At 42.8% G+C, this 26,373-nt stretch overlaps 1 long non-coding RNA gene across 3 annotated transcripts in view; it reads right to left on the bottom strand.

The window, feature by feature from the left end:
- The window catches only part of LOC311516874, a 62,285-nt gene that overhangs the window by 26,929 nt on the left and 8,983 nt on the right, over positions 1-26,373 (bottom strand). For 2 of the 3 annotated variants that reach the window (XR_014710523.1, XR_014710524.1), the window contains 2 exons: positions 20,641-20,881; positions 18,868-19,031 (listed from right to left, as the gene is read on the bottom strand). This is a non-coding gene — a long non-coding RNA (uncharacterized lncRNA). Of the gene's footprint in view, positions 1-18,867; positions 19,032-20,640; positions 20,882-26,373 lie in introns of those variants that run through there. The other variant, XR_014710522.1, reaches the window with a different exon arrangement.

Here is a 26,373-nt window from a genome sequence, read left to right as displayed (position 1 = left end):
AGCTGATCTCTTAATAAAAGAATGATCATGTTTCCACCTGAAGTCACGGCAGGCTGAAAGGAGCTACTGAACCCAACAGGATTCCAGTAGGAATGTGTTCATTGCTCGACTAAATACACTACGCTTTAGAATCGAATGGAAGGCGAGTATATTAAACAATGGTAAGTTGATCAACTTGGCAAGAATCACAGACTACTGATCCCATTGTGAGGATGAAAGATGATTACTTGTGTTATTCCCTGAGTTTAGTGTATGATAAACCACACAAACCTTCACGAAAACTAGGATTTCAACTAGTGAGAAATTCTACTGAATGTCCATTTTACTCATTCTGTTATTGTCATGGTTTTTTTAAAATGACGGAATCTCTCACTGCAGGGTAGTTTGATTGTTTTCATTATGTTTTAACCAGTTTTTTATAATGCTGGATCTTCCAGGAAACCTAATAAATGTGTCTGATGGCTGGTGTATGCACCATATGGTGCACATTTTCAGACAATGAAATACCTACTAAACTGTGTATTGACTCTTTGTCACTGCATGTAAAACCCTTTGTTTTTCACGGGCCTTCAGAGAAAACCCCAAAACAAAAAACAACCTCTCTCCAAGCATGTCTAAACTGGTGCAAGAAGTATGACCATCTGAGGCACTCACCCAAGCACTGGAAAAATACAGTACATTTATAAGTGCTTTCAGATGCTGGCCCAACATAAGCTGTGAAGAAATCACTTTAAAGCCACTAAACATTAAAAAGAGCAGATATGCAAAGTATTCCCACCCCCCACAACAGACTTGTAAATGGTGGTGTACTCTTAGCTACTTAGATAAGAAGTTGTTATTTTCGGCAGTATACAGTAGATCTCTTTAAAGATAAAGAACAAGTTGAAATATCTTTCCGAGGTAGCTTCAAAAGTCTTTCAGTGTTTCGTACATCAGTGGCTTCCTTTAATTTTTCATTTTGAAAATGGATATTGCATAACTTATCTAGGTAGATTTCTATTATCTATTCATACATTTTAAATTAAACAAGACTTTCCACTTAATGGAAAGTCATCTTCTGTGTTCCTCACTGAGGAGAGTATCTCTTGTCCCAGAGGCAGACATGAATAATTGCTAGGTTACATCTCGTATTGTGCTTTGTTTTTTTACCATGAGTCTATTCCCTATGCAATGACTAATTAGCTGTTGTGAAAAGGAAAAAGCAGACTGAGGGTGGTGTTAGACCATTCATAGACAAAGCCCTGGCTGGGATGATTTAATTGGGGATTGGTCCTGCTTTGAGCAGGGGGTTGGACTAGATGACCTCCTGAGGTCCCTTCCAACCCTGATATTCTATGATTCTATGATTCTATGATTCATTCTCATTCCTAGCAGATTGTCCTTATTTCCACATGTCCCAGTCTCACACAAGCTAAATCTCTATTCCACTATCTCATTTAGGAAAGGATTGACCAGCTGTTTAGGCCCTCTCAGTTCAGCAATTATGTTGTTTTGTACCAGTGTCCAGGGCAAATAACTATTCCCCTCAAGCTCCAGTTAACACAGCTGAGATCTGACAACTGGATCGGGGCATTCCAGTTACATCAACATGTTGTGGCACTATTGCCATTTATTCAGAAATAATCTGTTTGGCTACTGTTTTCACAACAGAAAAGAATGTAAAATAGGTCTAAATTGGAACATGATTCCATTCTGTCCTACTTAGGTTCTCATACTATTCTCATCACTGGAGTGCTAGAGTATTGGATCTGTTCCACCACCACCACTACTTTAGGGAAATTCGATTTCAAATCAAAGTTCAGATTAGACCTTTAGAATTTGGGCATATTTCTAATGCAATAGTCGCCATCAGGCAGATCTCAGGAAAGAATCTGCCCCCATGTATTTGCATGAATATGGGTATGTTCAGAGTGAATACTAACTTTAGAATGACTCTCTCTTGAGTTCATTAAAGTCTTACTAGGAAATTGAGGGAAATATTTTAGGCAACAACTTGTTTGATGTCCTATGAAGTCTTTTCCAGCACTTTTCCCTATGATTCAAAATCAAAATCCTGCTCACCATGAACTCAGTGGGAATACTCAGGTGAGTAAGTGTAACAGGATTTGGCCCTCATTAAGTATCACTTTTGGGTCTGCAAAAATCTACACCATTGAAACCTGTAGACACATGTGCTCTCCATGGGCCTGATCCAAAGCCCAATGAAGTCAACAGGAATCTCTCCATTAGTTTCAATTGTCTTGAAGGGGGGGTGGGAGCGGTTATGATATGATAGAGGTCTATAAAATCATGACTGGTGTGGAGAAAGTAAATAAGGCAGTGTTATTTACTCCTTCTCATAACACAAGAACTAGGGGTCACCAAATGAAATTAATAGGCAGCAAGTTCAGAACAAACAAAAGGAAGCATTTCTTCACACAAAGCATAGTCAACCTGTGGAACTCCTTGCCAGAGGATGTTGTGAAGGTCAAGACTATAGAATCATAGAATCATAGAATATCAGGGTTGGAAGGGACCTCAGGAGGTCATCTAGTCCAACCCCCTGCTCAAAGCAGGACCAATCCCCAATTAAATCATCCCAGCCAGGGCTTTGTCAAGCCTGACCTTAAAAACTTCTAAGGAAGGAGATTCTACCACCTCCCTAAGTAACGCATTCCAGTGTTTCACCACCCTCCTAGAGAAAAAGTTTTTCCTAATATCCAACCTAAACCTCCCCCACTGCAACTTGAGACCATTACTCCTTGTCCTGTCCTCTTCTACCACTGAGAATAGTTTAGAACCATCCTCTCTGGAACCACCTCTCAGGTAGTTGAAAGCAGCTATCAAATCCCCCCTCATTCTTCTCTTCTGCAGACTAAACAATCCCAGTTCCCTCAGCCTCTCCTCATAAGTCATGTGTTCCAGACCCCTAAACATTTTTTTTGCCCTTCGCTGGACTCTTTCCAATATATCCACATCCTTCTTGTAGTGTGGGGCCCAAAACTGGACACAGTACTCCAGATGAGGCCTCACTAATGTCGAATAGAGGGGGACGATCACGTCCCTCAATCTGCTCGCTATGCCCCTACTTATACATCCCAAAATGCCATTGGCCTTCTTGGCAACAAGGGCACACTGCTAACTCATATCCAGCTTCTCGTCCACTGTCACCCCTAGGTCCTTTTCCGCAGAACTGCTGCCTAGCCAGTCGGTCCCTAGTCTGTAGCTGTGCATTGGGTTCTTCCGTCCTAAGTGCAGGACCCTGCACTTATCCTTATTGAACCTCATCAGATTCCTTTTGGCCCAATCCTCCAATTTGTCTAGGTCCCTCTGTATCCTATCCCTCCCCTCCAGCGTATCTACCACTCCTCCCAGTTTAGTATCATCCGCAAATTTGCTGAGAGTGCAATCCACACCATCCTCCAGATCATTTATGAAGATATTGAACAAAACCGGCCCCAGGACCGACCCCTGGGGCACTCCACTTGACACCGGCTGCCAACTAGACATGGAGCCATTGATCACTACCCGTTGAGCCCGACAATCTAGCCAGCTTTCTACCCACCTTATAGTGCATTCATCCAGCCCATACTTCTTTAACTTGCTGACAAGAATACTGTGGGAGACCATGTCAAAAGCTTTGCTAAAGTCAAGAAACAATACATCCACTGCTTTCCCTTCATCCACAGAACCAGTAATCTCATCATAGAAGGCGATTAGATTAGTCAGGCATGACCTTCCCTTGGTGAATCCATGCTGACTGTTCCTGATCACTTTCCTCTCATGTAAGTGCTTCAGAATTGATTGTTTGAGGACCTGCTCCATGATTTTTCCGGGGACTGAGGTGAGGCTGACTGGCCTGTAGTTCCCAGGATCCTCCTTCTTCCCTTTTTTAAAGATTGGCACTACATTAGCCTTTTTCCAGTCATCCGGGACTTTCCCCGTTTGCCACGAGTTTTCAAAGATAATGGCCAATGGCTCTGCAATCACAGCCACCAATTCCTTTAGCACTCTCGGGTGCAAGTCGTCCGGCCCCATGGACTTGTGCACGTCCAGCTTTTCTAAAGAGTCCCTAACCACCTCTTTCTCCACAGAGGGCTGGCCATCTATTCCCCATGTTGTGATGCCCAGCGCAGCAGTCTGGGAGCTGACCTTGTTAGTGAAGACAGAGGCAAAAAAAGCATTGAGTACATTAGCTTTTTCCACGTCCTCTGTCACTAGGTTGCCTCCCTCATTCATTTAGGGGCCCACACTTTCCTTGGCTTTCTTCTTGTTGCCAACATACCTGAAGAAACCCTTCTTGTTACTCTTAACATCTCTCGCTAGCTGCAGCTCCAGGTGCGATTTGGCCCTCCTGATTTCATTCCTACATAGAATCATAGAATCATAGAATATCAGGGTTGGAAGGGACCCCAGAAGGTCATCTAGTCCAACCCCCTGCTCGAAGCAGGACCAATTCCCAGTTAAATCATCCCAGCCAGGGCTTTGTCAAGCCCGAGCAATATTTTTATACTCTTCCCTGGTCATATGTCCAACCTTCCACTTCTTGTAAGCTTCTTTTTTATGTTTAAGATCCGCTAGGATTTCACCGTTAAGCCAGGCTGGTCACCTGCCATATTTACTATTCTTTCGACACATCGGGATGGTTTGTCCCTGTAACCTCAACAGGGATTCCTTGAAATACAGCCAGCTCTCCTGGACTCCTTTCCCCTTCCTGTTAGTCCCCCAGGGGATCCTACCTATCCGTTCCCTGAGGGAGTCGAAGTCTGCTTTCCTGAAGTCCAGGGTCCGTATCCTGATGCTTACCTTTCTTCCCTGTGTCAGGATCCTGAACTCAACCAACTCATGGTCACTGCCTCCCAGATTCCCATCCACTTTTGCTTCCCCTACTAATTCTTCCCAGTTTGTGAGCAGCAGGTCAAGAAAAGCTCCCCCCCTAGTTGGCTCCTCTAGCACTTGCACCAGGAAATTGTCCCCTACGCTTTCCAAAAACTTCCTGGATTGTCTATGCACCGCTGTATTGCTCTCCCAGCAGATATCAGGAAAATTAAAGTCACCCATGAGAACCAGGGTATGCGATCTAGACTATAGCAGAGCTCAAAAGAGAACTAGATAAGTTCATGGAGGATAGGTCCATCAATGGCTAATAGCCAGGATGGACAGGTGGTGTCCCTAGCCTCTGCTTGCCAGAAGCTCGGAATGGATGACAGGGGATGGATCACTTGAGGATTACCTGTTCATTGCCTCTGGGGCACTTGGCATTGGCCACTGTTGGAAGACAGGATACTGGATTAGACAGGCCTTTGGTCTGACTCAATATGGCCGTTCTTGTGTCTTTTGATCACGTCCCATGATTACCAGAGTTTTCACTGAGCAGTAATCTTGCTATACTAGTAAAATAGTAGTAACATTAAAGTTCCCTGACCAAAGGTGGTTTTCTACCTGAACTGTGCACTTTACTGGGAAAGTGCTGATTGCCAATCACAGAATTCCTCCTCTAATGAAAAATAAGCTAAAGTGAACAATTTTTGATTTCACTATTCAGGCCATTAGCACAAGTACGGTAACTTCATTTTAAATGGGTGCTGCATACAGTGCCAGCAGACCAATCTGAAGTGTGTCCTAGCAATTTGAAATATGACACATTTCAAACATACTAGAGGAAACTAGAAGCAGAAGATTCCATCCAAAGGAAGCAGAGTGAAGCAGGGAAACATAAGAAGAAAGGTAGATGAAAGAAAGAGAGCTGTGAAAAAGAAAAATGTGAAAAAATAAAATTGTAAGCAGAGATGGCAGTGATGCCTGTAGCTAAGGTTGCCTCTCACTTATCATAAAACCCTGTTTCAGTTGCTTAGAACATTGCCAAATTTTAACCATTTAGACTGAAATTTTACATGTTGGATGTCTGCCTCAAGCTAAATTTTTGTAGGTCCGGGGCGGGCGGGGGGGAATTGTGCATGATTATGTAATTAAAGACTATCATAAAGCATATGCACAAGGGGAACATATTAAGGTTGCACAGGTAATTGTAAATCTGGCAATTCCTAACACTTGAGTGCTGAAACCATAACATTATTTTACCATAGTTTTTGTATGTAATAGTATGTAGTTTTATGAGCTTTAGCCAAATAGTTGAGAAGGCTCCCCAGGAATTGTGTCCCTTGCTGTGTTTCTGCTTCATTGTGCATGCTATGTGTGTGAGAGAAGGAGAGAATGAATAAGATATTAAATAAATTTTAAAGGAATCATTTTATTTATATTAAAATGTATATAGTCACTGGTTTGGGTAGTTGACTTTTAGAACATTAAGTTGTTAGTATAAGAATGGTTCAGAGAGGGGACTGTGATGTGTCAAAGAGGGTGCCACCTAGAACTGGGGTATCACTGAGACCCCCGACCCACCAGCCTGGGCTCTCTTTACACTGTACTGTACTGTTGTGACCAACCTAAACTTTCACCAGCACAGATACAGGTAGGGACACACTCAGCTGCAGTTACATGCAGACATTGATCAGCTCTGCATGGGAAGGCTCCAGCTAAGGAACTTCCCAGCTACTCAGGCACACACCCCTTCCTGGAGTGTAAACCCAAAATTATACTGTCTTGTACTGCACAAGGAACTGTACAGCATAAGCTCATGAAATTCACCCCCTCCCTCAATGTGGAGGGGAATACACAACAGCTTTCTGTCCCAAGTTATGACTCCCACACACTGATTTTAGACAAAGCGAAAAAAAGTCTATTAACTACAAAAGATAGATTGTAAATGATTATAAGGGATAGCAAACAGATCAAAGTAGATTACCTAGCAAATAAACAACAAACACAAACTAAGCTTAATATACTACATAGGTAAGGATTTGCTATTCCGATCTGATCTAAGTGATGATACAAGCAGGCTGCAGATTCTTAACGGGCAAGCCACACGAGCTTACAGCTTGGAATCCTCAGGTGTTCCATTCACAGGTTGACTATGCTTTGTGTAAAGAAATACTTCCTTTTGTTTGTTTTGAACCTGCTGCTCTTTTCGGCCACAAATCTCAAAGTGTTTTCGAAAGGTGGGTCATGGACATTATCCCAATTTTACAGGAGAAGGACCTGAGGTTAAATAATTTACTAAGAACTCAGAGTGGCAGAACTGAGAATACTGTATAGACTAGTTAAAGTGGTTTCAAAGCAGTCTCCAAATATGCCTTAATTTTATTGCTCGCATTTGTGTCCCTGTGATAGGACTAATGTGGTTTTAGATACTGCAGTTTCATTTATACAGTCTCATTTAAAATGTGCAATTGATTCACACTCTTCAGGAATCCATATGGTATATTGCACTTGGAAAATGAGAAAAGATTTGTCGGGGGGGGCCAAAGGGGATATCTTATGTAAATTATTTCCAGTGGGTAATTTGTCACCTTTATAATTTACAAAGGAAGTTCAGCATCTCTATCAATTTTGTAAATACAGATTAAAAGCTGCTTTGTGTTCAAAAGAATGGGTTGACTTAATTCCAGAGACGTCTGTTCTAGTGTCTTATTGGAAATGTACAATAGTCTGTGTCATTTATATCTAAATATATAACCTCAAAGTTGTCTCCATCATTTTTAGGTTTGCAGAATACTTGAGAGATTGACAGAGAATCATTCCTACCCCTTACACTGAGATGAGCCCTACTGGTCTGGTTGAAGGCTGAGCCCAGGGCAGGTTGCTGAAAAGGACACCAGCTGAGAGTACTGAGATGGGCCCCAGCTGGGTGGTTGAAGAAGGCAGTGCCTCGGGGAAGAAGCCTAAGAGCTATGGTCCCATACCAGGGCTGTGATAAGAATTCGGGAATGTATACCCCAGAAGGGGGGACAGTGGGTGTGGCTCTGCCGGAGTGCTGAGCTGCTAAAGACCGGCCAGGGTGTGTGTGTGTGTGTGTGTGTGCTTGCAAGAGTCAGGTGCCACCCTGATGTGAGACCGAAAAAGAGAAGCAGGCTCATACCTAACTGAGAGAAAGGGGGCCATCCATGAGAGGTCGGTGCCCCCCATCTCCCCCATGAAAAGAACTGTGATTGCAGGTATATCGACCAGAGAAAAGGGGGTACTCATGAGAGGCAGGTGCTGATCCTGTTACAGCTACCCCTTTGTGTGTAGTATAAATTGGACTCTGACTCTATGGATCTTGTTCAGCATCCATGTGCCTTTCTGTCACAGGAAGTCTGAGCAGAGACAAACTTGGACACAGAAGTTTATCAGTCAGCATCATGCTGCCAACAGCATCCTTGTACATCGCCTCCAAGAGGAAGCAGAGAGCCCTGCAGGGCAAAGCAGGATATCTAAACCCAAACTGAGAATGTAGCGTCTCAAAGGAGAAAAAACTAATAGTATCCTAGCTATTATGGTGGTAGTGGCTGCTCTGAGTGTGCTCTGCCCATATGTCTGCTTGGTCTGGGCAGGTCCTGGGCTCAGTCCCCTAGGCTCAGCCTGCCCGCACTGACCTTTTCATGGGCCTGCTGCTACTCTATCCAGCCAGCCAGGCTCCTGGTCTTCAGCAGCCTTCCCTGGGCTCAGTGCTGCCCAGTGAGCTCTCTGCAGTGACCTGTCCATAGCCTGCTGCTTATCTAGCTAGCCAGGCACCCAGTCCTCCCTTGTCAAGCTCCACACAGCAACTAAAGGCTTGGCTCTGCTGCTTGCCTTTTATCTGGCCCTTCTGGCCCCTTTTTCGCCGCTCCTCTGCCGCCACTCTAGACTGCAGGAGGACTTCTCACTGCTTTTTTTCTGCGCGGCGTGATGCAGGACCACGAGGCCTCCAGCAGGGGGCCTCCGGATCTAGTCCACCCTGCCACAGTAGCCCAAGTATTTGTGTCTAACATTCTTCCCCTTTGTCCACTAACTCTCCCATTTTGGGGAAATGTGTTGGATTATGTACAAAAAGTACAAACAAAACTAACAATGAGTTCTTCTTTATTAATATTTAAATCAATCAGTATTACTGGAAAGGCTCATCCCAGTTACATGTCAATCACAGGGTACGAAACACCCCAAAAATTAACTTCTGATTTGTGATACCCTTTTGATTTTGAGTTGGTGGATACCTGGGCAATGCTACTTATTTTCATTGTACTTACAAAAACCCACCACAGTTAGCTTTGATTTCCTGCCTGCATATCTACACTCCAGAGCACTTCTCGAAGCAGAGCAGTTAGGGTAGTAGGCTTCCAGTAGCCAGCCTGTAAAAACTGGTGATACTTCTGAACAAAACTAGTTGCCCATTTTGCTTTCTCCACCTTGAATTGAGCTGCTGAAACACTGTGAGCTGTGGTACAGATGCCTTGCTCTGCCTAATACTACATGCACACCCCTCCCTTTTCCAGCAAGTATGTTCTACAACCCCATTAACGGGCAAATGTATAAAGAATTCAAATTCATCGGAAGGAAAGTGAGAATAGTGGGTTATGCTCTGAGTCTGTTATAGTGGGGAATCATTAATACACCGGTACTGTGAGACTGTTCTCTACCTTTGCAACAACTTTATCTTCAAAATATGCTTCTGCCTATCTTTTTACTAATGTCGTATATTAATCACTACCCTGTGTGTTGGGCAGTGACTGTTCCAGGTTCAGGACACACAGAACAGCACTTGATGTGCTTAGAGAATGGGTTGGAAGGAAGCCATTAAAGAATGCCGCTCACAATATAACTATTGAATCATTTTATTTCTGGCTGCCATTCTCTCTCTTTCCCAAATGCAGACATATTTCTACAGTTTGCTCCAGTGATTTAATTAAGTATTCTCTAGGCAAGCGAGTTTGTTCACTGAGTGGATTTTCCCCACATCTTGCCCAGATCTAGTTCGTGTAATGTGGTTCTATCTCTTGCCAGCGTCAGATCTCACTATTACTTTGTATCTAACATCCACAGTTTTGTACAGCATAATAAGCAGTAGGGGAAAGTCATCCAAGAACAAAAGTTTATAGGTCAAACTGAGGTCATGTCTTTCTCTGTCCATAATAAACAGCCTTCCAACATGACAGCCTAACTTCTTTCCAGATGAAAAAGCTTATTTTTATGGCTACCCTTTCTTTCCGGCTTTGTACCCAATTATCAGTCTAATGAGCCAACTTTCCACTTATTTCATTACTCTTTACTGTAGGTGTTATACTGTGATGTGAAGCTTTGCCAAATGCTTTTTAAAAAATCCATTGCATTCCATTTCTATACCATAGCAAAAATATCTTCAAACAATTCCAATGCATTAATGAACTCTGACCTTTCTTCCCTAACACTATGGTTGCTTTCCAGCTTTCTGCTCCTGGCTCTGTTAGTTTCCCATAACTTCTTTATTTCTCTCTTTTTCTTACAATAGTTTGTAAGAATTTCTTGACCACTTAGATTGGGAAGTTATAGATCGAGGGGTTTTCAATCTTTCAAGAATTTAATTTGATCAGTACTGCAATACTTCCTGCATTTGCAGTTACAGATCAAGTCCAGCAGGTGGCACCACACTATGCAGCACAATGCAAATACAATAGCATTCCAACTTGAAACTAATTAATCAGATGCCATTTTCTTTTTAAGATAAACTGATTTTACTAAGATGTATTATAACTATCAGTACTCAACATCACAGAACACTAAATAATCCCACTTCAAACTTTGCTCTCAAAGGCAGTGTGTCCCCTCCCCAATGGTATCATTCAGCCAGGGATTTTAGGGTATGAAAGTGAGGGCATGGATAAATGGGCAGGAAACCAGTAGAGATGGACTGGCAATCACAGGAAGAAGTGGCAGAGCCCCTTTCTCAGAATGAGCACTATACAATACATACAGTAACCTTTAAAGTTTACAAAATCCTCAAAAAAGAGGCTTAAGACATAGCAAGCTGTTGGTACCTGGGTATCAGAAGCGGGCACTCTAGGAATGTGCTGGTAAGCTACATTTACTATCACTCTTAAGACTTGCTGTAGTCAAGTCACACACCATGCAAGTACAGCCAAAGTTTTACTGTATTTGTGTGCCATGTTGTATCCTGCAGTGCTTCCAAACAGCAAGTCTAGGAAGGCTATTTACTAACCACTCCTAGCATGGAGTAATCGGTTTCAGGCCAATGGATGCCTAGCAGGATGCCAGTGCAGTAGAGGGCTTACTCCTCCTTACTCCTGCTGGATCCAGCAGGTTCACACAACATGGCGGCTGGCTGGTGTGAAGGAGTAAGGGATAACATTCCTCTGGGGTTAGAGGCCTGCAGCTGACCTGGCTGCCTGATCAGCCCACCCCCTGCACATGAGAAAAGAGGTGGAATGGTATTAGTGGACCCTTATAAAAGAGAGCAGCAGCAATAAGGGGAGTGCAACATCCTCTAGGAAGTAGAAGTATTTGGGTGGGTGCCCGCAATGGACTGTCACCGGGGTTACTGCTGAAAGGAACTGCTCCAGAAACACCAAATGGACAAGAGGGGAAACTGTTTGGGGAGTGGCTTGAGGGTCTTCATGGCTTAGGTGGTCCCTGCTCTCTGACAAATGTGTGTTTTGTTTTTAATTAAAAATAAATTAGTGGCACTTTTGCCTCAGTTGGGAGACCCCGTCTCTTGTTGCTAACATCAGCATTGGGAGCCTTGCTCTTGTGTTCCTCAAACCCTGAAGAGGAGTCAAGAACTGCTAACTAGCCTGGGATCAGTTCTCCTTTCTATACTCAGCCAGGGCAGGTACACAGTTGAGAGGCAGGCAGCACTTCATGTGTGAGCGGCACTCCCAGCAGAGCAGTCAGTGTCAGGAGGCAGCTGGGGGAGCACAATGCTGAATCTAAGGCACACCAAGAGAATTACATGTTTTGGTGGTTGTTCCCTGCCCAGAAAGGGGAGGGAGATAAGTTGAAAATGATTTGACAAGATGGGAGAAAGAGGGTACAGGAGGGAGCAGAGGGAAGATGGGCAGAGAGAGAAGGAAAAAGTGGGGAAAGGAAAGGCAGGGTGGGATGGAAATATAAACATCAAGGGGACAGAGGGTAGGAGGACAACTTCATTTCCCTTTACCTGTTTCTATTAAGTGTTGTAGAGATTAAATTTACACTACATAAGTAAAACTGACTCACCCATTTCACAAAACCAACATAAAATTAGCTAGTAAATCTACAGAAATTATCATTGCTATTGTTACCTACCAAGAAGGGGTGTTCTGAAAATATTTTTAAAATCACAAATTAAAGAAAATTGGTTATTCAGCTGAAACAAACTACTAAAGAGTCATCAACTGTGGTCAATTTCTTATTCCCTAAGTAACATAATGATTGTGGTATACTGAGGACTGTGACAGAATTGCAAGCTAGCACTTTAAGAAGGGGGGAAGCATCTTGGAGCAGTCAGTTCTGGAGCTAGTTAGCTTTAAGCAAGGTTGTGGTGAGTTGTGGCTCTCTGCCTTAGGAAGTAGCCTGCTTTGTTTCTTTCTTTTGGGCGTTTTGAATTCCAAGAAATAGAGCAGTGTTACGTTGCAAACTTCCAGCAAGAATATTTATATCTGCATCAAACTTGTGTGTATGCTGTGAATCTAATAATAATTGTGCACTTCTAGTATTATGCCAGCATGAAGATCAAGAGACAGGTGGATTCTGAGATGACAAGATTTTATTTGAAGCCAAGTGAGCTGGGTGTTACGGTCTTTCATCCGCACACACCCTCCCTTTTCCAGTTTCAAATCAGTGTTGAATTCACAAATCTCTCTCATTCATATTTGTTTTTCTCTTTTCTTCCTTGTGCAGGATTGGGCCAATGTTGGTTTTGCTATATGGAGATGCTGCAGACTGGGAAATCTCTATGTACATGTAACAAATGTAACTGAAATCCTTTTCTTCTGGAATAAGCTTCTTGGCTTAGTGAGAATTTCTATATTACAAAACAAAAGGGAAGATTAAAAGCATCCCCCTGAAAGTATATCTTGTCTTCATCCCTATACAGAGATTGTGACTGATAGAGACCATTTAAGAACTTTTCCTCATATCTTTCTAATGCTTTGTCTTGTCACCTTGCAAATTCAATTATTAATGTAGGACATAGACCATGCCCTTTGGGCCTGAACTCTTAAGGTGCTGAAGAGCAACTAAAAAGTGGTGAGGGACTTCAACTCCCACTAAAGTCAACAGGAGTTATGGGCGCTCCGTATTTTGGAAGGTCAGGACTTCTTAATGAAGATGCAAATCAAAACAGGCTTTGATACTTCTGCTATTTTCTTATTTTCCCATCAAATCCCTCAAAGTTAAAACTTATTTTTTTCTCTTGACAGTCATCTTCCTAAGCAGTAAACTCTGGTCCAAAGATGTTACTTGATGCACACTTATTTTCTCTTACCATTTGTTTATTTGCTTTTACTTGCTATTTCTTGATCTCTCTCAGATCTTCCAAGCCTTTCACACTTTTGCTGTGATTTGAACTTTTGATATTGTTTCCTACTGCTTTGTTGAACTTGTCTAATAACTCTGGTCATTTCTTGATGCTCAATCACACACTGGCCTGAATATGCAATAATATAATCATTGCCACTCCTGATGATCTGTTTGGACTAAGCTTTGCTTTTCATGGTAGATTTGGGGTGGTAGGATAATCATTCATTTCTGCTTTTTCATCTTTTCCTATAAATCTGGACATTGTGAAGCTGTTGTTTTTGAACTTTGCTACATGTAGCTGTCCCATTCACCAGGCACCCTCCTGTGCCCAGAGGTGTTTCCGCAAGGCCCTCCCTCTCCTCCTTTCTTCAGAGGTCCTTGGGAACACAGTATAATCTTTCTAGGGCTAACACCAGCCCTCCCCTGAAACTGGCACTTGATTTTTGGTCCTGGCCAGAACCGAGAAGTGCAGAGAGATGAAAACATGTTAAAAGTTGGCTTTTTAGATATTATAACACACTTTTGTAATACAGTGTTAAATTTACTGTACAGAGGCTGATTTTAAATTCTTCTGCAGGAAAGGAGTAGAGAATTAAAAAGTTATGCTAAAATGACTTTATGATGGTGGATGACAGTGAAGAATTTCCGTGCATTAATAGACATCTGCTTTGCAAACACAAAAATTACCAAGGTAGTCTCAATGACACTCCAAACACCGCTGCTGCATGGATGATTTCTCCACCTCCTCATCTCTCTGCCCAGTAAAAATGATGTATTTACAAACTCCATCCACTCTAACCACATCTAATCCAATTGCTCAAAAAGGGGGAAGAAAACTGAATACAACAGTGAAACTAAGGTGACAGCAAACTCATTAGGGAACAGACATAGGCAGTTAAAGGAAAGAAAATCAATTTCTGCCTTTGTGGTTCATATTAATAATAACCATCAGGCCCAAAAAATTGTCAACTTAGCAACAGCAGATGTGCCTTTAGGCTTTTCCACTGATAGTTTTGGTTTATGAAGGGTTCAAAAGCAAAGCACATCATCCAACTAATACAGACACAAAACTCTTGGGACTGAGAGACCCTGCTCCTGCTCCTAATGAAATCAAGGGAAATTTGGCCTTTGAACTCATTGGGAACAGGCTCAAGGCCAAAAAGTTAACCTTCATTTCTTGCAGTCAGTGCAGCATCTGAGTTCACAGTAGGCATGCCTACACAGCAAGCAGGAGGCCCAACTGTAGCACATGTAGGCATAACCAAACTAGCTTTGATCAAGCCACCCACCTCCTCAGCTTTCAAAGCCTGGGCTCCAGTTAGGGTTGCCAACCTTCCAGGATTGTCCTAGAGTCTCCAGGAATTGAAGATTAATCTTTAATTAAATATTATGTCATGTATTGAAACCTCCGGGAATACGTCCAACCAAAATTGGCAATCCTAGCTCCAGCCCAAGCCCAGACATCTACACTTCAATTTTGTGGCCCTGCAGCCTGAGCCTGACAAGTTTGTCAGCTGGCTAGGGCCTACCACACTGTGTCGCAGATCTTTTATTGCAGTGTAGACAAACCCTTAGTCACACACTGTATCGTGGGTATTTCTGTTCTGTTTTGTTTTTAAAGGCTGGATAATTTTGAGGCCTCTAGCAGCATGAACTTATCTAATTTTCCAATTTAAGCAGAGATTGGTAATAGACACTGCATAAAAACCTAAGACAAATGGATCAGAGAGAAATGTTCCAAATCTGACTTGTGCTGGACTGATAAAAGGGTCTTTTGTCATTGATTACTAGCAGGCCTGCTGACAGCAACAAGAGCTGCAAAGTCTGCACTCGGGGCTGGGGCACATGGAGACCCCCCGCCCCCCAGGGCCACAGGGACATGCTGGCTGCTTCCAGGAGTGAGGGCGTGCAGGAAGTCTGCCTTAGCCCTGCTGCACTGCCACTGCTGGGGGCCCCTGGGCCCTTTTAAATTGCCCAGGCAATTGCCCAGGCAATTTTAAATTGCCCTGGGCAATTGCCCCCGTTGCTTTCCCCCACGCACCCACATCGGCAGGCCTGATTACTAGGGTTACTGTTTTAATCCTACCACATATATTTTCATCTGATCCTCTACCTCAGTGCCTCATAGAAGACAGTATTACTGAAACATTGGGCTCATGCTTTGTAACCCTACCTGCACCATAGTCCATGCTCGGTTGCCTAGTAATATTCTGGAGTGGGCAAATCCTACCACTACTCCCATTATGGCTGCTCTTAACATCTAGCAGAATCTGCACAGCCAGAAGAGACATCCAGGGACCAATGACTGCAACATGGGAGCCTACTGGGATACTTGAGTAACTTTATCCTATGTTTGCACTCCCTGGAGAAAGCATAATTTCCTGCCAAACTGCTACTAGCCAAAGGGTCTATCTGTATTAGGGCCACGTCTTCACTGGCAACGTTAAAGCGCTCTCCCAGCGCTCTAAAAAAACCACCTCCACGAGGGGCATAGCTCCCAGCGCTGGGGCAATTATCTACACTGGCACTTTACAGCTCTGAAACTTGCAGCGCTCAAGGGGGTGTTTTTTCACACCCCTGAGTGAGAAAGTCGCAGCGCTATAAAGTGCCAGTGTAAACAAGCCCTTAGACTGAGATAGAACACAGGAAGACTGTGGCTTTGGAGGAACAGGTGGTTGCCGGATAACAATAGTCGTCATCTTGATTGATCTAGCTCCTTGTCTGGAGCAGAAAACACAGGAATAATTCATCTGGCATGATTGGTTAGCAAAGTGGAGTAAAATAACCCATAGAATCCTATGCACTAAATCTACCTGAATCCACACTTCTAAGAGGCACTGGCCAGGGTGCCAGCCATATACACTCTACCTCCATCATATTGTCATTTTCTGTTTCAGAATGTTCCCTGACAAAACATAAAAACTTATTTAGCCATCCAAAACAATGACTGTAATTGTTGATTTCAGCCCCACTCCGGAATTGGGATTTGTAGACAATCAGCATCACAGATGTGTGTGCATGCATGTCTCAGCATATCCCTTCACTCTTCCTGGCACCTTCATTCTTGCAAGCGGGCAAGGGGTTGAAATTGATAGGATTCATGCTCTCTAAAGCTGTGAGAGCAGGAATCTCATTAGTTTCATTTCTCTCTGGACTCATAAGAACAGAACCAGTTTGAGTACAGAAGACAGAAGAATAGCACGTGTGCGTTTAAGGGACTGAGACAAACTATTGTGCTGTGTCTGCTAATGGATTCGAAAGTCTTGGTGCTGGGATTTTAAGGATGGCGTATTTCATAGTTTGGAAGGCCTTTTAAACACACGTGAAGAATGACATTGTCTTTAATTGTGAGGGAGTGTAAAATATAGGGTCTGTCAGTGTTGAGTTGATGTACTGTAATATTCTGTGATAATGGAACAACCAAAAAAAAAAAAAAAAGACTAATCCCAGTGTATCTGTGCAGTTAATCAGTTTGGGCCAGATTCTGCTACCCTAGTCACATTGAGTAATACTGAGTAATACATTCCTCTACAAAGAGATCCATAAAATCAGTGGAACAAACCCCGAGTCAGGTACTACTCAATGTGAATAATGGTGGCAGAATTCTGAAGTGCTTTGAAAAAGAAAAATGCATCATTCCAGGTCTTAACATGGATGTAGTGAATGCTGGATGATCAATTTAGGTACTGTATAGCTGCCTATCCAATGTAGAAAAATTCAAAACTAATAATTTAGTTTAGTTCATGAACCAGCCTGATTTAGCAGGGATAAAAAATTGTTCCCATCTAATGGATGTTTGGTAGCCCCTGCATGAGATTGGGGGAATACAAGTCCAGCTGCCATGGCACAAACTCACCACGGTTTGCTAATTTATAATTTCCTTGGAGTAGGAACTGCGTTTTGCTATGTGTTTGTACAATGCCTAGCACAATGGGAACCCAGTCTCACTTGGATCCTTTAGCAAGAACTACTGCAGCAGGGGCCAAAATCACCTTACTCACTAACAATGCTGCTAGCCTTCACAAATTTAAATTGTCACATGTGCTTTGTGGGTGAACAGGTAGAGTTAAAAAAATCAGAAGAGGGCAGTGGAGGTTGTGTTAAATCTGCAAGGCTGATTTATGTTTGAACTTTTGTGGCTGGCATAACTTTGAACCTCCGGGAAATCAGGATAATACATGATGACCCTTGACCCACCAATTATTACTTCAGTTCCAGGCTCCATTGGCAGTAACTCATCCAGAGCTGGGAGAAAATGATACAAGCCATCTGCAAACCTCTTTCTGTTGAAAGATTCAGAGACAACCACCACAGACTGAAAAGGAATACCATTGCCTTCTTCCAGAGAAAATCCCAACTTCAAATGCAGCTGAAGCTATGAGTACAAAGGGGATAGAGGAACTGCATCCTATGCACCAGTCGGAGTAAATCTGATCCTCTATTATTCGTCTGACAACTTTGTTGCTCTTAAGTTTGACAATAGCAGATCTTCGATGCATGAGATCTGTGATAGTACAAAGATAGGATCCTTGTTCCATTGTCCTGGAGAATTATGAGAGAACTCTCTCTTTTCTGGCATCAGTGCCATGGTGAGAATTGTGTACAGAGTTCTTCTTTAACTGATTACTGAATTTGGTCTCAACTTTTTCCAACTTCACCTCCACACAGAATTTCATCTTGGCACTACATTTTTCTGTTAGAAAATGCCTGTTTCTGTCCTGGATTTAATGGCATTCTCCTGGCACAATATTACCATTCTACCTTTCTTAAGGGAAAATGAGCTACGTTTCTTCATGGGAGGCTACAGCAATTAATCTGATTAGGAGAGAGGAGAAAAACACAACTACTTCCTGAAGGCATTGTTTTATCAGCAGTTCTCAAACAGTGGGTTGTGATCCCATTTTAATGGGGTCACCAGGGCTGAGGTTAGACTTGCTGGGGCCCAGGGCCAGGGCAAAACCCAAGCCCCACTGCCCGGGGCCGAAGCCCGAGCACCGCCACCCAGGGCCAAAGCCCAAGCCCAGGGGCTTCATCCCTGGGTGGTGAGGCTCAGGTTACAGGCTCCCTGCCTGGGGGTGAAGCCTTTGGGCTTCTGCTTTGGTCCCCACCCCCACACACACACCTGGGGTAGTGGGGCTCAGCCTTTGGCTTCAGGTTTCAGTCCCCTCTCCTGGGGTCGTGTAGTAATTTTTGTTGTCAGAAGTGGGTCAATACATTTCTAAACAAAGACTTGTTGACACCTATTTGGACTCTGTTATACAACTGAATCTGTACAAGTGCAGAATTTACCAAACACACATTCATTATAGTATTATAGCATTATAGTACCCGTTCACCTAGGTAGTTGTGTGACTACTTCTATCATGGGAATGTTTGTTGCCTTCTTATCAGCAATGGATTGTGATCCAACAGATGATGTTGATCAACAAAAAGCTCAACAAATACATTTGTTTATTAGAGGCAAAGAGTCCTGCGGCACCTTATAAACTAACAGATGTATTGGAGCATAAGCTTTCACGGGTGAATACCCACCTCGTCAGATTTGTTTATGAAACTTTAATAAGCAGAAAGTTGCAATGCAATTCCCAGTACTGGAGCAGCACTTTGTATATGTGTTTAGTAGTGTTAACAGTAGTGGGTTCTTCATACATATAACTGAGAGTCTTCTTTTTTTCAGGTTTCAGAGTAACAGCCGTGTTAGTCTGTATTCGCAAAAAGAAAAGGAATACTTGTGGCACCTTAGAGACTAACCAATTTATTTGAGCATAAGCTTTCGTGAGCTACAGCTCACTTCATTGGATGCATACTGTGGAAAGTGTAGAAGATCTTTTTATATACACACAAAGCATGAAAAAATACCTCCTCCCACCCCACTCTCCTGCTGGTAATAGCTTATCTAAAGTGACCACTCTCCTTACAATGTGTATGATAATCAAGGTGGGCCGTTTCCAGCACAAATCCAGGGTTTAACAAGAACGTCTGGGGGGGCGGGGGGTTGGAAAAAACAAGGGGAAATAGGTTACCTTGCATAATGACTTAGCCACTCCCAGTCTCTATTCAAGCCTAAGTTAATTGTATCAAATTTGCAAATGAATTCCAATTCAACAGTTTCTCGCTGGAGTCTGGATTTGAAGTTTTTTTGTTTTAAGATAGCAACTTTCATGTCTGTAATCGCGTGACCAGAGAGATTGAAGTGTTCTCCGACTGGTTTATGAATGTTATAATTCTTGACATCTGATTTGTGTCCATTTATTCTTTTATGCAGAGACTGTCCAGTTTGACCAATGCACATGGCAGAGGGGCATTGCTGGCACATGATGGCATATATTACATTCGTGGATGTGCAGGTGAACGAGCCTCTGATAGTGTGGCTGATGTGATTAGGCCCTGTGATGGTGTCCCCTGAATAGATATGTGGGCACAGTTGGCAACGGGCTTTGTTGCAAGGATAGGTTCCTGGGTTAGTGGTTCTGTTGTGTGGTATGTGGTTGCTGGTGAGTATTTGCTTCAGGTTGGGGGGCTGTCTGTAGGCAAGGACTGGCCTGTCTCCCAAGATTTGTGAGAGTGTTGGGTCATCCTTCAGGATAGGTTGTAGATCCTTGCTAATGCGTTGGAGGGGTTTTAGTTGGGGGCTGAAGGTGACGGCTAGTGGCGTTCTGTTATTTTCTTTGTTAGGCCTGTCCTGTAGTAGGTGACTTCTGGGAACTCTTCTGGCTCTATCAATGTGTTTCTTCACTTCTGCAGGTGGGTATTGTAGTTATAAGAATGCTTTTTTTCAGCTGCCACCTACATCATCTTCTGAGATACTAACTAGGGCAATGAGAGTTTTATAATGACTCCTTAGCCCTATGTCCATTCATCATTTCCTTCCATAGATAAGCATCTCTCAATAGCAAGAGGGTAACTAGAGTCTTGTAGGTGACAGAGCAGGACATTGCCAACACCACAAAGAAGCAGGTCCTTATGCAGTTCTTTGAGTAACAAGGAAGCTGCCTGCATTTGATTACAAATGAAAGAACTGATTTGGCTGTGCTATTCTGTACTGGGATGTGCAGGGAATGGTTTATATATAAAAAACTATTCAACCAACTCCCTATAGTTTGTGTTTATGGGGGGGGGGCATGTTAGAGAAGAGGTATATAATATTTCTATTACATATATTGAGTATATACAGAAAGAATATACAAACCCATCAAAATCATAAATAATCTGTTCTTTAATCTATCTAATCTTCCTGTAAAAATGTGTTAATTATGAGACTGTTTTAGTGAATGACAATTTTTTTAAATATAGGAAAAAATAAATACTCACTTCCTTATCTATGGTTTGAGAGAAGATGGGTGCATCTCAGGATACTTGGAGAAAGAACATCTGCTTAATGCCAGAGTAGCTCGGCAAGAACTTTCATAGTGCCAGCTACAGATGCAGCTACTCCTCTGTCCTCACGGCCAAATTAAATGATAGGAACCAAAAAAAGAGGGATGATGCTTCAACAGGTGGGCTGTACAAAGCAAGGGTATTCTGGGGCCAGGAGAGTTCCTTCAGCAAAGACCTATAAAGAAGAAAACATGGTCAGTCTAACATATCCTTTTCAGCAGCATATAAAACTTTCTTTAAAAAGGCCTAATGGTGGCAGCGCCATTACTTTAGTTTCTATTTTCAGCATAAAGTTTAAGACACTTTTTTTCCTAACTGAAATGCATCTAGGCACTACCAAGAAAGGAAATGGAAAAGATTAATATAATTGACCTCATCTTGCACCCAATAAATCTGACACAAACCTCCCATTGACTTCAGCGGTATAGGATCATGCCTTTAATGTCAACACTCAAAAAAACAGAAGGTTAAAACAAACCATCAAGATATCTGACATTGTTCTTCAGTACTTGTGATGTTATCTGATTAAAATATAACCCCATAGATCATGGTTGCAACCACTGTTATATATTTGCAGCAAATATTGTACAAAGGTTGTCAAGTAAGATGTCTGAGAAAAGGTCATGAGTTGCTGGTTTTGATTATGTTATCTGTATGCATGTATCATTTTTGTATTTAAAGTTATAAGTATTGGCTCTATACCTGGATTTCAAATGTTTGCTCCTGGGGTAACACCCATGAAGTAATCAGCCAAATATGCCATGTAAGATATCTGCAAAGATGTCATAATTTACCAGATATGATAATCTTGTTTATATGTTTCTATCACCTTTTTATTATGCTTTATAGATATGCTATGCTTCTGGGTGACACCCCCAGACAGTTTGGCATCAGCACTGCCTAGCCTGCTTGATGGCCCATTAAGGATCATCAGCTATACAACTGACCCATTGAGAGAAGGCAGATATATCTTATGACTCAGCAAGGCATGCAGGGAAATGCCTAAGGAGAGAACTCTAAGGCTTCCAAGCCATGTGCTGGGCATCTTGTGTTTGAAACAGGAAGCACAGGCCGCATGGCAAGAGACTATAAAAGGCAGCTGCATCGTCTCCATTTTTTTCGATCCTGCTTCTTACTTCTGGAGGAACTTTGCTACACACTGAAGCTCTGAACAATGGACTGAATGACCCATCCAAGCTGTGGATGTACTCCAGAGACTTGACTTAAGCCAGCAGTTTATTCCATCACTGCTACAAGCCTGAGCCAAGAACTTTGCCGTTACTGTATGTAATTGATTCCTTTGACCAATTTTAACTCGCACCTTTCTTTCTTTTTATAAATAATTTTTAATTTTAGTTTAGTTAATAAGAATTGGCTGTAGCGTGTATTTGGGTAAAATCTGAAACATTAGTTAACCTGGGAGGTAATGTGTCCAATCTTTTGGGATTCGCAGAACCTTTTATTTTATATGATGGAATAAGATATACAGAAATTTTTATCATATTTGATGTGGGTACCTGGATGCAGGCCGGATCACTTTAAGGGAACTATGTTGTTTGGACTTCTGAGTAACCAGTGAGTTAATAAAGAAGCTGTTTTATGCTGGCTTGGTAGATCTAAGTATTGGAATATCCACCAGCTTTTGGGGCTTTGGCTGTCCCATTCTTTGCAATTCACCCTAAATGAGTGACCACAGCTGGCTCCCCGCTAGGATCCCGGTCACAGTGCTGTTCGTCTCAGTTCTTCACCCACACTAGTTTAATATGTTGCAGACTTGTACATGTACTTTGCCTGAATGTCTTTATTTTAGGAAATGAATAAGAGTTTTTTGTTTTTAACATGTAAAAAATTACAAAAAAGCTGCCAAAAGAAATAAGGGCTGGGGAAAGACAGGTCAACGTTTAAGTTTCATTTCCTCCCTAGATATAAATGAATTATGAAAAATAGAAACTCCCCTGAAAGCTGTATTCTTTTTCAGACATCTTTAAAGTATGCAAATGAAGATTGTGTACTACCTGCAAATCTTCATCTCATAGGCCATCACAAGTCTCTGCTCCCTTTCCCACTGCAACCTCCTCCAAAAAAACCCAACATATTATTCACACCAAAGCTAAGGGACAGTATGATTTGTGCTTTTGACTTCAGCACTCAGGATCTGAGAGAGAACTTACTGTTTTTTCCCCCTAGGTTAAAAAAGAAATGACTCAAAGCTTGCAGCTGACAAAAAGCCTGCTCCAACAGCATACAGCACTGTTGATCTAATATGTTGTTTTCCTGAGCTGGAACAGCCACATATTTCACATATCAATTAACATGGAACAACAAGTCTCTACGTAAAAGAATAGATGGACACAAATCAGACGTCAAGAATTATAACATTCAAAAACCAGTCAGAGAACACTTCGATCTCTTTGGTCACTTGATTACAGACCTAAAAGTTGCAATTCTTCAACAAAAAAACTTCAAAAACAGACTCCAACGAGAGACTGCTGAATTGGAATTCATTTGCAAATTGGATACAATTAATTTAGGCTTGAATAAAGACTGGGAGAGGATGGGTCATTACATAAAGTAAAACTATTTTCCCTAGTTTATTCCCCTCGCACTCCCCACTGTTCCTCAGACGTTCTTGTCAACTGCTGGAAATGGCCCACCTTGATTATCACTAAGTTTTCCCTCCCCCGTCCCCGCTCTCCTGTTGGTAATAGCTCACCTTAAGTGATCACTCTCATTACAGAGTGTATGGTAACACCCACTGTCAAGGTTCCTCCCCCACTCTGAACTCTAGGGTACAGATGTGGGGACCTGCATGAAAAACCTCCTAAGCTTATCTTTACCAGCTTAGGTCAAAACTTCCCCAAGGTACAAAATATTACCCCCGTTATCCTTGGAATGGCCGCTACCACCACCAAACTAATACTGGTTACTGGGGAAGAGCTGTTTGGACGCGTCCTTCCCCCCAAAATACTTCCCAAAACCTTGCACCCCACTTCCTGGACAAGGTTTGGTAAAAAGCCTCACCAATTTGCCTAGGTGACTACAGACCCAGACCCTTGGATCTTAAGAACAATGAACAATCCTCCCAACACTTGCACCCCCCCCTTTCCTGGGAAATGTTGGATAAAAAGCCTCACCAATTTGCATAGGTGACCACAAACCCAAACCCTTGGATCTGAGAACAATGAAAAAGCATTCAGTGTTTTACAAGAAGACTTTTAATAAAAAATAGAAGTAAATAGAAATAAAGAAATCCCCCCAGTAAAATCAGGATGGTATATATCTTACAGGGTAATTAGATTCAAAAACATAGAGAACCCCTCTAGGCAAAACCTTAAGTTACAAAAAAGATACACAGACAGAAATAGTTATTCTATTCAGCACAATTCTTTTCTCAGCCATTTAAAGAAATCATAATCTAACACATACCTAGCTAGATTACTTACTAAAAGTTCTAAGACTCCATTCCTGTTCTGTCCCCGGCCAAGACGACTACAGACAGACACACAAAACCCCTTGTTTCTCTCCCTCCTCCCAGCTTTTGAAAGGATCTTGTCTCCTCATTGGTCATTTTGGTCAGGTGCCAGCGAGGTTACCTTTAGCTTCTTAACCCTTTACAGGTGAGAGGAGCTTTCCCCTGGCCAGGAGGGATTTCAAAGGGGTTTACCCTTCCCTTTATATTTATGACACGCCCCCCAAATCTCAGCTAGGGTGAAACACTGGCTGGGATTTCTTCCTGGAGCTCTAGGAAAACAGAGTTAATAAGACACATGCATCTCTAAATATACTACCAAGTACATAAAGACTAACAATATTTTCCACATCTCAAGGACGATTTTAACCAGTTGATTCTGGGAAACTTTCACGGGAGAGTGCATCAGCCACTTTGTTAGAAGCTCCTGAGATGTGTTGGATGTCGAAATCAAAATCTTGGAGAGCTAAACTCCACCGAAGAAGTTTTCTGTTAGTTTCTTTGACGGTGTGAAGCCACTTTAGTGCAGCATGGTCGGTTTGCAGGTGGAAACGCCGTCCCCAAACATATGGGCGTAGCTTTTCCAGAGCGTAGACAATGGCATAACATTCTTTTTCAGTGACTGACCAGTTGCTTTCCCTCTCAGACAGTTTTTTGCTGAGAAACACTACAGGGTGGAATTCTTGATCAGGTCCTTTCTGCATTAAAACTGCTCCCACACCACGCTCGGATGCATCTGTGGTTACTAGGAACGGTTTGTCAAAGTCTGGGGCCCTTAGTACAGGGTCAGACATGAGTGTCGCTTTAAGCTTGTTAAAGGCCTTCTGACACTTTCCGGTCCACTGAACAGCATTTGGCTGTTTCTTTTTGGTTAGGTCTGTCAGTGGGGCAGCGATTTGGCTGTAGTGCGGTACAAATCGTCTGTAATAACCGGCCAAGCCTAAGAAGGATTGAACCTGTTTCTTTGACTTTGGGACAGGCCACTTTTGGATAGCATCCACTTTGGCCTGTAGGGGGCTGATAGTTCCTTGACCCACCTGGTGTCCAAGGTAAGTCACTCTGTTTAGGCCTATTTGACACTTCTTAGCCTTAACAGTTAGTCCTGCCTCCCTTATGCACTCAAGGACTTTTTGTAGATGTTCCAGGTGGTCTGCCCAGGAATCCGAAAATATGGCCACATCGTCAAGGTAGGCGACTGCATATTCTCCTAATCCCGCTAGGAGACCATCTACAAGTCTTTGGAAAGTGGCGGGTGCATTTCGCAGCCCGAAAGGGAGTACATTAAATTCATACAGCCCGAGATGTGTGATGAAGGCTGACCTTTCCTTGGCAGATTCATCTAGCGGTACCTGCCAGTACCCCTTGGTTAAGTCCAAGGTAGAGATGAACTGGGCCCTTCCCAGTTTCTCTAATAGTTCATCTGTGCGTGGCATGGGATAGTTGTCTGGGCGAGTTACAGCGTTTAGCTTACGGTAGTCCACGCAAAAACGTATTTCCCCATCTGGTTTGGGAACTAGAACCACTGGAGATGCCCATGCACTTTCAGAGGGGCGGATTACACCCATCTGTAACATATCCTGGATCTCCCGTTCTATAGCAGTTTTAGCTTGAGGAGACACCCGGTAAGGGTGGACCCTAATTGGGTGAGCATTACCTGTGTCAATGGAGTGGTATGCCCGTTCAGTCAGTCCTGGGGTGGCTGAGAACGTTGGCGCGTAGCTAGTGCACAGCTCCTGGATCTGCTGTCGCTGCATACGCCCAAGGGTCATGGAGAGGTTCACCTCTTCCACACCACCAGCACATTTCCCTTCGTAGTAGACACCTTCAGGCCACTCAGCGTCGTCTCCTCCCTGGGCTGTAAACTGACAAACCTTTAATTCTCTGGAATAAAAGGGCTTTAGAGAATTAATATGATACACCTTAGGCTTTCGGTTGGAGGTGGGGAATGCTATGAGATAATTAACAGCTCCCAGGCGCTCCTGGACCACGAATGGCCCTTCCCACGATGCTTCCATTTTATGGGCCTGGAGCGCCTTTAAGACCATGACCTGGTCTCCTACTTTGAAGGAACGCTCTCTGGCATGTTTATCATACCAGGCTTTTTGCTCTTTTTGAGCATCCTGTAAGTTTTCTCTAGCAAGGGCTAAAGAGGTTCGGAGGGTGTTTTGTAGGTTGGTTACAAAGTCCAGAATGTTAGT

Source organism: Lepidochelys olivacea (assembly GCF_965140295.1).
Source record: "Lepidochelys olivacea isolate rLepOli2 genome assembly, chromosome: 2".
Classification (NCBI taxonomy): domain Eukaryota; kingdom Metazoa; phylum Chordata; order Testudines; family Cheloniidae; genus Lepidochelys; species Lepidochelys olivacea.
The sequence above is the reverse complement of the archived record's forward strand: the minus strand, read 5'-3'. Positions and strand labels throughout refer to the sequence as shown.